A 9,210-nucleotide genomic window follows, 5' to 3' on the forward strand; every position below is an offset into this window, starting at 1 on the left:
CGGGGCCGCCCTCACCTGCGTGCCCGGCTGGCGCGGGGCCGGAGCGCTGCTCCCCGCGGAGCTGGGCTGGGTACGAAGCCGCTGCCGCTCCCTCACGGGCGGCCGGGATGCGGCGGGGCGGGAGCGGGGCGGCGGTGCCGGCCCGTCCCTCCCTCGGCCCCTCGGTCCCTCCCTCCCTCAGCGGTGCGGGGGCGGCGGCCGAGCAGGGCGGGCAGCCGGGCCGCGCTCGGCAGGAGGAGCAGCTCCGTCCCAGCTGGCAGAGAGGTGAAAGCAGGGCCCGGCTCGGGCCGACAGGTGTTCGTCCTGTTTGCTCGCCGCTGCTCTGTGTGTGCGGGTCTTGGAGCTGCAGGGATCCTGCAGCCCGTGTTCTCGCACAGTGACCCTCACACACCGCTGCGAGGAGCTTGCCCATGTCCTAGGATGGATCTTCACTCAGGCTTGCCCCACAACGGAGCATTGCCCATGCTCAACATTGACTCCTGGTAGAGTACAGCGTTTCTCCCCCTGAAGGGCTGTTATCTCCTAGCACATATCTTTATGTCGATTCAAAACATGTCTCCAAGGGTTGTTCACCCAAACAGCCTGACAAACCAGGGACTAAAAGATTTTACAACAGGCAAAGAGGTGCACACATACCTCTCCTAGGGATGCTGTCAAGAAGATGTAGTCTAACGACAACCTGTGGCCTCTAGGACACTGGCTCTCCAAATTTCTTCTCTACAATTACCCTCTCCTTTTGGGACTGCCCGCTTATAAATCTTCCTTTGGTTCCAACAGATCTCAGTGTTCCACAGTCTCTGTCCATGTCTGGGATGAAGCAGCTCACATAAATTCTAACAGGACCGGCTCCCAAAAGAAAAAAATGATTAAAAAATGCTGGTCACATACATTTCACTATTCAGTCTCAAACCAGAAATGTTATAGCGCTCAATGAAGCATGTGATGAGAAAACTTGTCCCAGCAACCCCTTACACTCTGCAAGTGAGCTGCTCTGGGATGCATCGACTGACTCCAATTCCCTGAGGCAATTTCTTCTCCTGTAGCAAAGTTGGTAAGAAATGCAGCCAGGAATCCAGAGCCTGCTCCTTGTTTGTGGTACACCAGGGCTCTGTGAGGTCCTGCTCTTTGCTGGTAAGGTGAAAAACATAATGGGAACACCCAGGAGTTCACCTCCCAGAACCTTTTGGAGATCAGCATTCCAGACCTGAAAGGACTGAGGTCAGCTGCAGGGCACTGTCTGGCCTCATACCTGTGTGGGCAGGTCCAGCTGTCACATCTCTTCCAAAAATTCCTTAGATATCTTACAGAGCCTTTTTATCAGAACTTGTTTCAGGGTAGCAGTATGTTTGGGAAAAATTAGGGGTGCTTTGGTCAAGATAAATTAGACCTTCATTTGACAGAAGTTAGCTTGAAAATTTGGAAAGCCTGCAACTGATTTTGGTGTTATTGTGAAAGAAAAAGCTGTGCAATCATATCACACAAGGCCTATATCCCACAATAACCACTGTCCTATCTGCAAACTGCAGGGGCAGCAGTAAACCTGTGAAGCACAACAGGGGTGGCCTGTTCTTAATCCTTTCCATTTGTACTGCTGTCTTTGAGAGAAATAGATGAGACATTTATTGCCATGAAGTATCGAGGAGCAGGGTCTTGAAAACTTGGGGATTTAGATTGTACCCTTCTGCTGTTTTCATGTTTTGTAGCAGAATAAAATTGATGGTGTTAAATGTTGATTTGTTGGTGTTTATTTGGTTTTTTTTAAAGGTAGAAATCAAATAGGGATTAGAAAATAACAGTGCTTCTGCTTCTTTCATGCCTTGGGAAATATTTATTTATTTTAAGAATTTTGCTCTTAATTTTGTGACTAGCCTGTTGAATTGGTAATCTAGAAGAGGGACCTGAAACACAACACAGTCTCACTTGCCCACCCTACTTCCAGAAAGAATGTTCTGTTTGGGGTTGATCCCTTCTTCCCTTCCACCTCAAATAAAAGCTTTTATTCGTGTGGGGTTGTTCTTGTGGTTTTGACTCATCTAGTAACATAATTAAAAATCAAACAAACAGAAAAACATTGTTTGAAATCTAAAGCACATCAATAATCTAAGCTCCGCTGCCGTCAAGAAAAAAAAAAAAAGAAGCAAGCATGTTTTGTTTGCCAAAATGTATAAATAGAGAAAGGTTTTGGTAGCTGTCATGCTGGCTTTGTGAGTTTGCCACTCAGCACCCCTGTCTGCACAGAACTGTAAATAAATGTCTCAAGTCTGTGAATTGGCCTCTTGCACATTGGGTGAGAGAAGCATTTTTGGGACAACACCCTCGGCAAGAGGTGGTGCTGGAGTCCTGGCTTGAGGCTGGGATCACAACAGTGTTTGATCAGGAGGCAGCAGATAACAAGAGAAATCCTGCTTTTCTTTCTGTCCCCATTTGCCAAAAAAAATAAAAATTAAAAAAAAAAAATCTTTCTCCTCAGCCTTGTGGGAAAAATAGCTTCTCATCCTGCTAAAATGATCACTGGGCAAATTTCACCAAATTTCACTGTCTCTCTTTACAATTGATTGACAGGTTGAATGTTGCTGGGATTGCTTGAGCAGCCTCTTTATGCAGATATGATAACAAAGATTATGGCATACAAAAGAGGAACTCTATGAGGAAACGGCATTGCTTCTTAATTCCCAAACAGAAATCAGTCTTTAGATGGAAGAATAGATGGTGTTAGGATTCAGTTGTGACTTAGTACACTTTGAAAAGACACTCATATTTTTTATAGTTCAACTATCACATATCACATTTCAAAGCATCTTGCTATTGTGGTTACTTTTTGCTTGCAAACCTTTTCTGGTGTTGACCCAGGTCTCATCCTTACATTGAAAAAGTTCTCCTGTGGGACTGCCCATCAAGTCATAAATTTGAGCAGGCAGGTTAAACAGCCACAGCACTGCTTCCGAGCACTCCCTTTTCCTGGGCACTCTCCAAAGAGATCTATCTCACTTCAACATCACTGGTGGTGGAAATATAGTCCTGCACTGTGGAAAGAAGGCTCCCCAGGAGGGCCTGAGGGTCATCCCTGCCTCAAGGGTGTCGAGGCCTGGAAAGAAACCCTTACAGCTCCCTTCACACTTTTCCTCCCTGTCACTTTTCCCCCTTTTCATTTCTTTTCCTAGCTGCTCATCTCAGTGCTACATTTCGGTTTTCTGTTCGGTGCAGACATCTGGTGGTTGAGCTGGTGATGGCAGCCGAACAAGGGAGGGCTGCAGGGTCTTTTTTTCTTACACTTTGCCACAGTGATAGGAAAAACAAATTCTGCTTACGCAGCAAGGACTTATTTTCAGTTTTGTTTCCCTTTTACCTTGTTACTGATTTTCTCCCCTCATCAAGCCTCAGGGTCCTGCTGGCCCTGGGTGTTTAGAAGAAGGGGCAGACTTTGCCCAACAGATTGCAAGTCACTTCTGCAATGCAAGTGTGCTCAGAGCAGGAGAGGAGGCTCTTCCAGCAGAGCAAGTGACACCTCCTCAGGCAGAATCTGCTACACAGATGCTCCACAGTGCAAAGAATAACTTCAGTCTGTTCTGCCAGCTACAGATAACTGCACCCCACTCCTCCCTGAGACAGCCAGGAACAGTTGGAAGCAGGAATATTTCCAGACAATGTGTGTGGTCCTTTCCAGACCACCTCCATCTGCCTGCAGTGTCCAGCCCCTCTTTTTCTGGGATACATTTTGTGTATGGCTTGGCTCTGTAGTGCAAGAAGAGAAAGGAGCTACATTTCATTTTGTTTTTAGTACATGCTGAAGAACTGCTTACTTAGGACACAGATCCTTCAGTGTATTACACATCTGGAAAGGTATTCAAGCTCCCCCACTGAGATACTGTGCACTAGGACACATATATTTATTCTATAAGTTGAAAAAAATATGCAGGGTCAAGGACTACTACATATTCCATCTGCTAAAGGTGGGATCAACCCTCATTTTACCTTTTCCAGGAAGCACAGCAAAGAGTGACATCACTTCACCTGACAAGAGATGAAGTGCTGGAGGTGCCTGGTTCTTTCCAGTGTCTTAATCTACATGTGCAACACCCTGGATTGCGACATCAGGTGAATCTCTCAGTATACAAAGCTCTTTTGCCCAAAGAGACCAAGGCAAATTTAACTTGACACAAAGACTGGTCTCAAGAATGAGCAGATACTCCCTCTGGCTCTGGTCTGTCTCTATCTCTGTTCAGTGCTTCTTCAAAACCTAATGTGGTTCCAAGACAAGCAATTTCCTCAACTTCAGACAACTGTTTTAAGGCTATTTTTCTTTCAAATGTTTGCTGCTGGAAAAGCAGGAGCGAGCCTGTTGCCATGAGCTTACCTACATTATATGATTTTTTCCAAGTAAATTCCAAATTGTAAACTCGATGACTCGTCTGCTTACAGGAGGTTGCGGAAGCAATGTGGTATCAAACTGATAAATGAATGGACTGAGAAAAGCAGCAAGAAAATGATTGAAATCAACATGTAAGAGACAGTACTTAGAACCAATGTTTTTGCATTTGACCAATGACAAGCCTGGGAGAAAGGGGAGAGAGGGAGAATAAATTTATTCATAACCATTGTAATATGCTCATTGGGTTCATTCCCCAAGTACTTGAGTATGTGTTTTCAAAAATTAAATGCGTGCGTGATGGCAGGCTTGTTGCTTTTTTCTTTACAAAAACCTTAGAGTTCTTTTTGGGGTTTGCATGTCCCCATCTGCAGTTAAGAGGAAAAAAAGGAATTGCAAGAGAACATTTATGTTGAATCATATACCATACACGGCCAATCCCAAGAGAAACATTCAATGAGTGCAATCTTGACTCAGTAGGACATAAAATTACAAGGAGACAACTCTGATCATGCTCTCAATGCTCTTTTTTTTTCATTCTGCATTTTACTTCATCTCAGTCTCAAAATACCTGAACATTTTTCAGTTGGGCATTAAGCAAGATAACATCTGTGCTGAATCTCATTTCCTTTATTCCAAAGAAACCAGCTTTCCAGGTGGTTCAAAACAGGATGCAGTGCCCTACCTGAATCGCTGCTTGCTTTTAGCTTTATTTCAATTACAAGGTAGCTATTCCAGGGAAAAAGCTGAGAGAAGTGAAGTTGGGCAGGAAATATGCCCCAGTAAAATTCATTATGATGTTTAATTCTCATTGGCTTCACACCACATGTTGGCAGAAGTTGAAGAGTGTGGAGATAAAGCAGTTGCTGGCTTCTGGGTATGGTCACAATCGTAGCACATTTTTTCTTGGGAACCTTCATTCATTTTCCTCATCCCATCCCATCCCATCCAGCTCTCTGGATTTGTTTCATTTGTATCACAAGAGGGCACTCTGCATCAGACTAAAGTTTCCCCTCCACGTCTTGAAAGGCATTAGCTGAAAGCAGGAAAGTTCATGGCCTGAAAGGGCTCACAGGAGAGGGGCACTGGAGGAACAGCCACAGGGACCAGCCGGCTGCACCTGCAATGTCAGTGTCCTCTCCTTGTGTGGGAGGGACAAACACCCACCCTCCTCTCCTCCCACTCTGAACAGCACCTCTGCGATTTTTAAAACTCAATTCAAAAGTAGCAGGCTACGGATAAGGGATTTAAAGAGGACAACCATGTAACACTTAACTGAAAAGCCTCTCTCAGACATACTGGATAACTGCAGTGCCTTCTTCACTTCTTTTTACTGAAAACCAGCTAACTACTGACATACCAACTGGCATTCTTCACAAGACATTGAGTAGCTATGACTTCCCATGGCAGCTAATAAAAAGGAAGGAGTTTTCTTCTTTGAGAAGAAAAGCAGCATTTAAATAATCCAATCAAGTATGCCACTATTACATGAAATGAAATTTGTATAGACAAATATATGGACTAAAATAAATTCCCAGTTCACTTCTAAAGATGGTGAATGACTGTTTCTTAAGTATAATGAGCAACAGATAGCACATCAAAAATACTTGTACTGTGTCCTGAAAGCAACCTTCTGGGATAAATCTGAATTGGATTTTGTATGAGGAAAGGAAAACTCTATCTGTTAAAAAGGTAACACTGTGATGCACTGCTCTCATACACTTACCTTTTTCAAACTTAACCTACTAATGACATACTCTGTGAATATTGCTCCAGAATATATTTTCATTAATCTTTTGTGAAAAACAGCTCAACATGTATTGCAATTTTAAGATCTCACTAAACATGTTGAAACAGAAATTCACAGATCAGATCTCCTTAATGCTCAGCCTTCCAAATTACATGAGACCCGTTCTCTGTGAGGTTGCTTGAAAGTGTGTAATACTGTAAGCACTTCTTTATGGGGGGCAAACAGCCTCTGAATGCTAATTCTGCTGGTTATCAAATTGAGTCACACAGGGATCAAGGAGCATCACCTGCTGCTTCCTCTAGGCCTGATCCTGAACTGCCAAACAGAAGGAAGTACCAAAAGAGGTGTATATTTGCTCAAACAGAAATTAAGGAGAAATAGTAATGTTCTTCATTGTTAGCATCAGAATAGATTGTTACCTTAGCAACAGCAGTAGGAAGAAACATGTATGTAGACAATACTTGTTTTACCTCAGGTTTCACATACTATTTTTCTAAACTTTCCTTACTAATTGCTTGATATTTTTTGTAAATTGCTGTCATCCTTCTAGGTTACTCTTGTTGGCATTGGAGGCTATCTTCTCTAAAGCCTGGTAGCAGATACAGCACACCTCTGATTCCCTTTACAAGAGAATCACTGTGGGATTTCTGAGTGGAGCTTCTTAGGCAGCAAACCTGAAATCCAACATATGCAAGTCAAACAAACTACTGTAACTTAAACTTTTACTGCTTGCACTTCCTTCTATCCAATACTGCTGGCTACAATTATGTGATATGCCTTAGGAAAGGGTGCCAATTAATTTCTTACCAGATTCTCTTTTCTATTACTCCATAGATCCTCTTCTAACTTTTTCAAAGGAAAAGCAGAATTCAACTCCTCTGAATTGTTTGGAGGAGAAAAGGGACAAGGCAAAGTCTAACTCCTTCTGAAATAATTTTCTCCCAGCCCTAATTATTTCTGATTTCCTACATATATTTTTCTCCCAAGAAAAAATAATTTAAAAAGCAGGGAGGCATTCCATACGTAAATGCTAGTGAGTTGTCAGACAATAAGGACTTGTTAGTGCCAGGAAAGTTATCTAATCTTTTGACCACTAGGCCAGACTTGGGGGCCTACAGAAGATCCTTTTTTGCTTTTGCAAAACAGATATTTTGCTTGGCTTATTGTTTCCTGGAATACACTGGCTCCAGATGCTGCTTTCCCCTACAGCTGGAAATCCACCTAAGAACCATTTCCCCTTCCAGCCTCTGGACTTCACAAGACAGAGGAGAAAAGCACTACAATAAAACAGATAATTTGGCCCCACAGAATCACTGGCACCCAGGCTTCTTTGGCTACATAAATAGCTGATAAAAAACAGCTGCTTTATTCACACTATCGTCTGCATTTTTATTTTGAAAAGTAATCTGAAAAGTTTTCTTACTTCTGAAAAGTAATCTCCATGAAAGGAGGGCACTGCATTTACCTGGCTTACAGCGAGATCTCCTTTTGGGTCACACTGTAGCTAAAACTTTCTAATGAAGGAGAAAGAAAAAATCCTATTCCACAAGAGCTTTATGCAGCACAGTGTAATGGTGATGAAGTCTCAGTGGGTACCAAATGATGCCCTTGCTGGTACCAAACCCTCACTGAACTTTATCAGTTCTTGAAGCGTCAGCTTAGCACATGCCTTCCCTTCAAGCAGGAAAAATCTGCTGCCAAGATTAGACAGACGAGCTGAGAGAAAAATCAGACATTGGTGCACTACAAAAGGATTATTCTTTTTTTCCAGCAAAAATACTGCAGGAAGTCCACAAAGGAATATGTTACACACATGTAATAAGTGGGTTTTGGTTTGCTAATTTGAGATTTTTGGCTAACACACTAATTAACACAGTGGGTTTAATGCTGGCTAAATGTCAGTGCACTTATTAGATTTATTTAATTTTTTGCTGTGAGATAAGAATTAGGAGGAGAACAAAGCAGGGTATGCTACACACATGTAATAAGTGTAAGTGTAGTGGTTTTGGTTTGCTGATTTGAGATTTTTGGCTAACACACTAATTAACACAGTGGGTTTAATGCTGGCTAAATGTCAGTGCACTTATTAGATTTATTTAATTTTTTGCTGTGAGATAAGAATTAGGAGGAGAACAAAGCAGGCTAAAAACATTAAAGGGTATAAAGAAAACTTTATTAATAGAATTAAAAGAATGAATAATAAGAATTAGAATAAAACTTTTAGAACATTTTTTTTCTCCTATACTTTTTTTTAATTGATAAGGTAAAGAGACAAAATTTGGGACTTTTAGTTAGTTCATTACTTTTAGAATAGTTTTTTTTAGCTTTTTAGGGAGAGGGGTGTCTCTTGATATGCTATGGAGACTTTTCTAGAAGAAATAGATTTCTTGTGGTTTTAATGCCATAGCAAATTAGCTGCTTGGAAAAGGAAAATATGTTTGCAGTGTGAAAGTTTTTTATGCTTTATAGGGTTTTTATGCGTTGTTTTTATAGGTTATGTAAACTTATGGGGTACTATTTCAAGGATGAGCTGTTCTAGCATAATAGTTCTTTTCATCTGTCTCTGAAAACAGAGATTTTCTTTTTTATTTTTGGGGCAAGGTTTTTATTTTTCTTTTTTTTGTTTAAGCTCCTTTTTAGATCATAATTACTTTAACATCTGTTTGTTTCAGCACTAGTGCTTTTACTTATAGCTGTAGTTAGACTGTTACATTGCTCTAATGCATTTTATGAGTGATAAGAAAAAGAGTTTGATATATCTATTATATGTTTACTATAGCTTTATAAGATAATTTTAGCTTAAGACTAAAGCATCTTTTTATTTTCCTCTTATCTGGGATGTTGACTTTTTTATTAACTGCAGTGTTTTTGTTTTCAATGTGTTTTTATTTTTTCTTTTTTTCTTACTTACGTATAAGGAAAGTTCCCCAGAATGCCAGGGAATATTCCCTTGAGTAGCAGAAGTCTTGGAAAACAAATTATGTTTTGCCTAATGGCCTATTTGCCTGTTTTAGTGCTAGATCAAGTACCAGTTTCTCTGTCAAGAACATCTGTCTGGGAAGGCTGACAAAATGCAACTCAAACACAAATTACC

General features: G+C 41.5%; 1 protein-coding gene across 2 annotated transcripts in view; it reads right to left on the reverse strand.

Annotated features, from left to right (window-relative positions):
• PRKG2 (protein kinase cGMP-dependent 2) overlaps window positions 1-145 on the reverse strand; it is a 24,592-nt gene extending 24,447 nt beyond the window's left edge. For both annotated transcript variants that reach the window (XM_039710466.1, XM_039710465.1), the window contains exon 1: window positions 16-145. The gene's annotated coding sequence lies outside the window, so the exon portion shown is untranslated. The remainder of the gene's footprint in view (window positions 1-15) is intronic.
• Window positions 146-9,210: the final 9,065 nt, after the last annotated feature.

The sequence above is a fragment of the Passer montanus genome, unplaced genomic scaffold, assembly GCF_014805655.1.
Source record: "Passer montanus isolate IOZ18808 unplaced genomic scaffold, ASM1480565v1 scaffold23, whole genome shotgun sequence".
In the NCBI taxonomy this organism is placed as follows: Eukaryota; Metazoa; Chordata; class Aves; order Passeriformes; family Passeridae; genus Passer; species Passer montanus.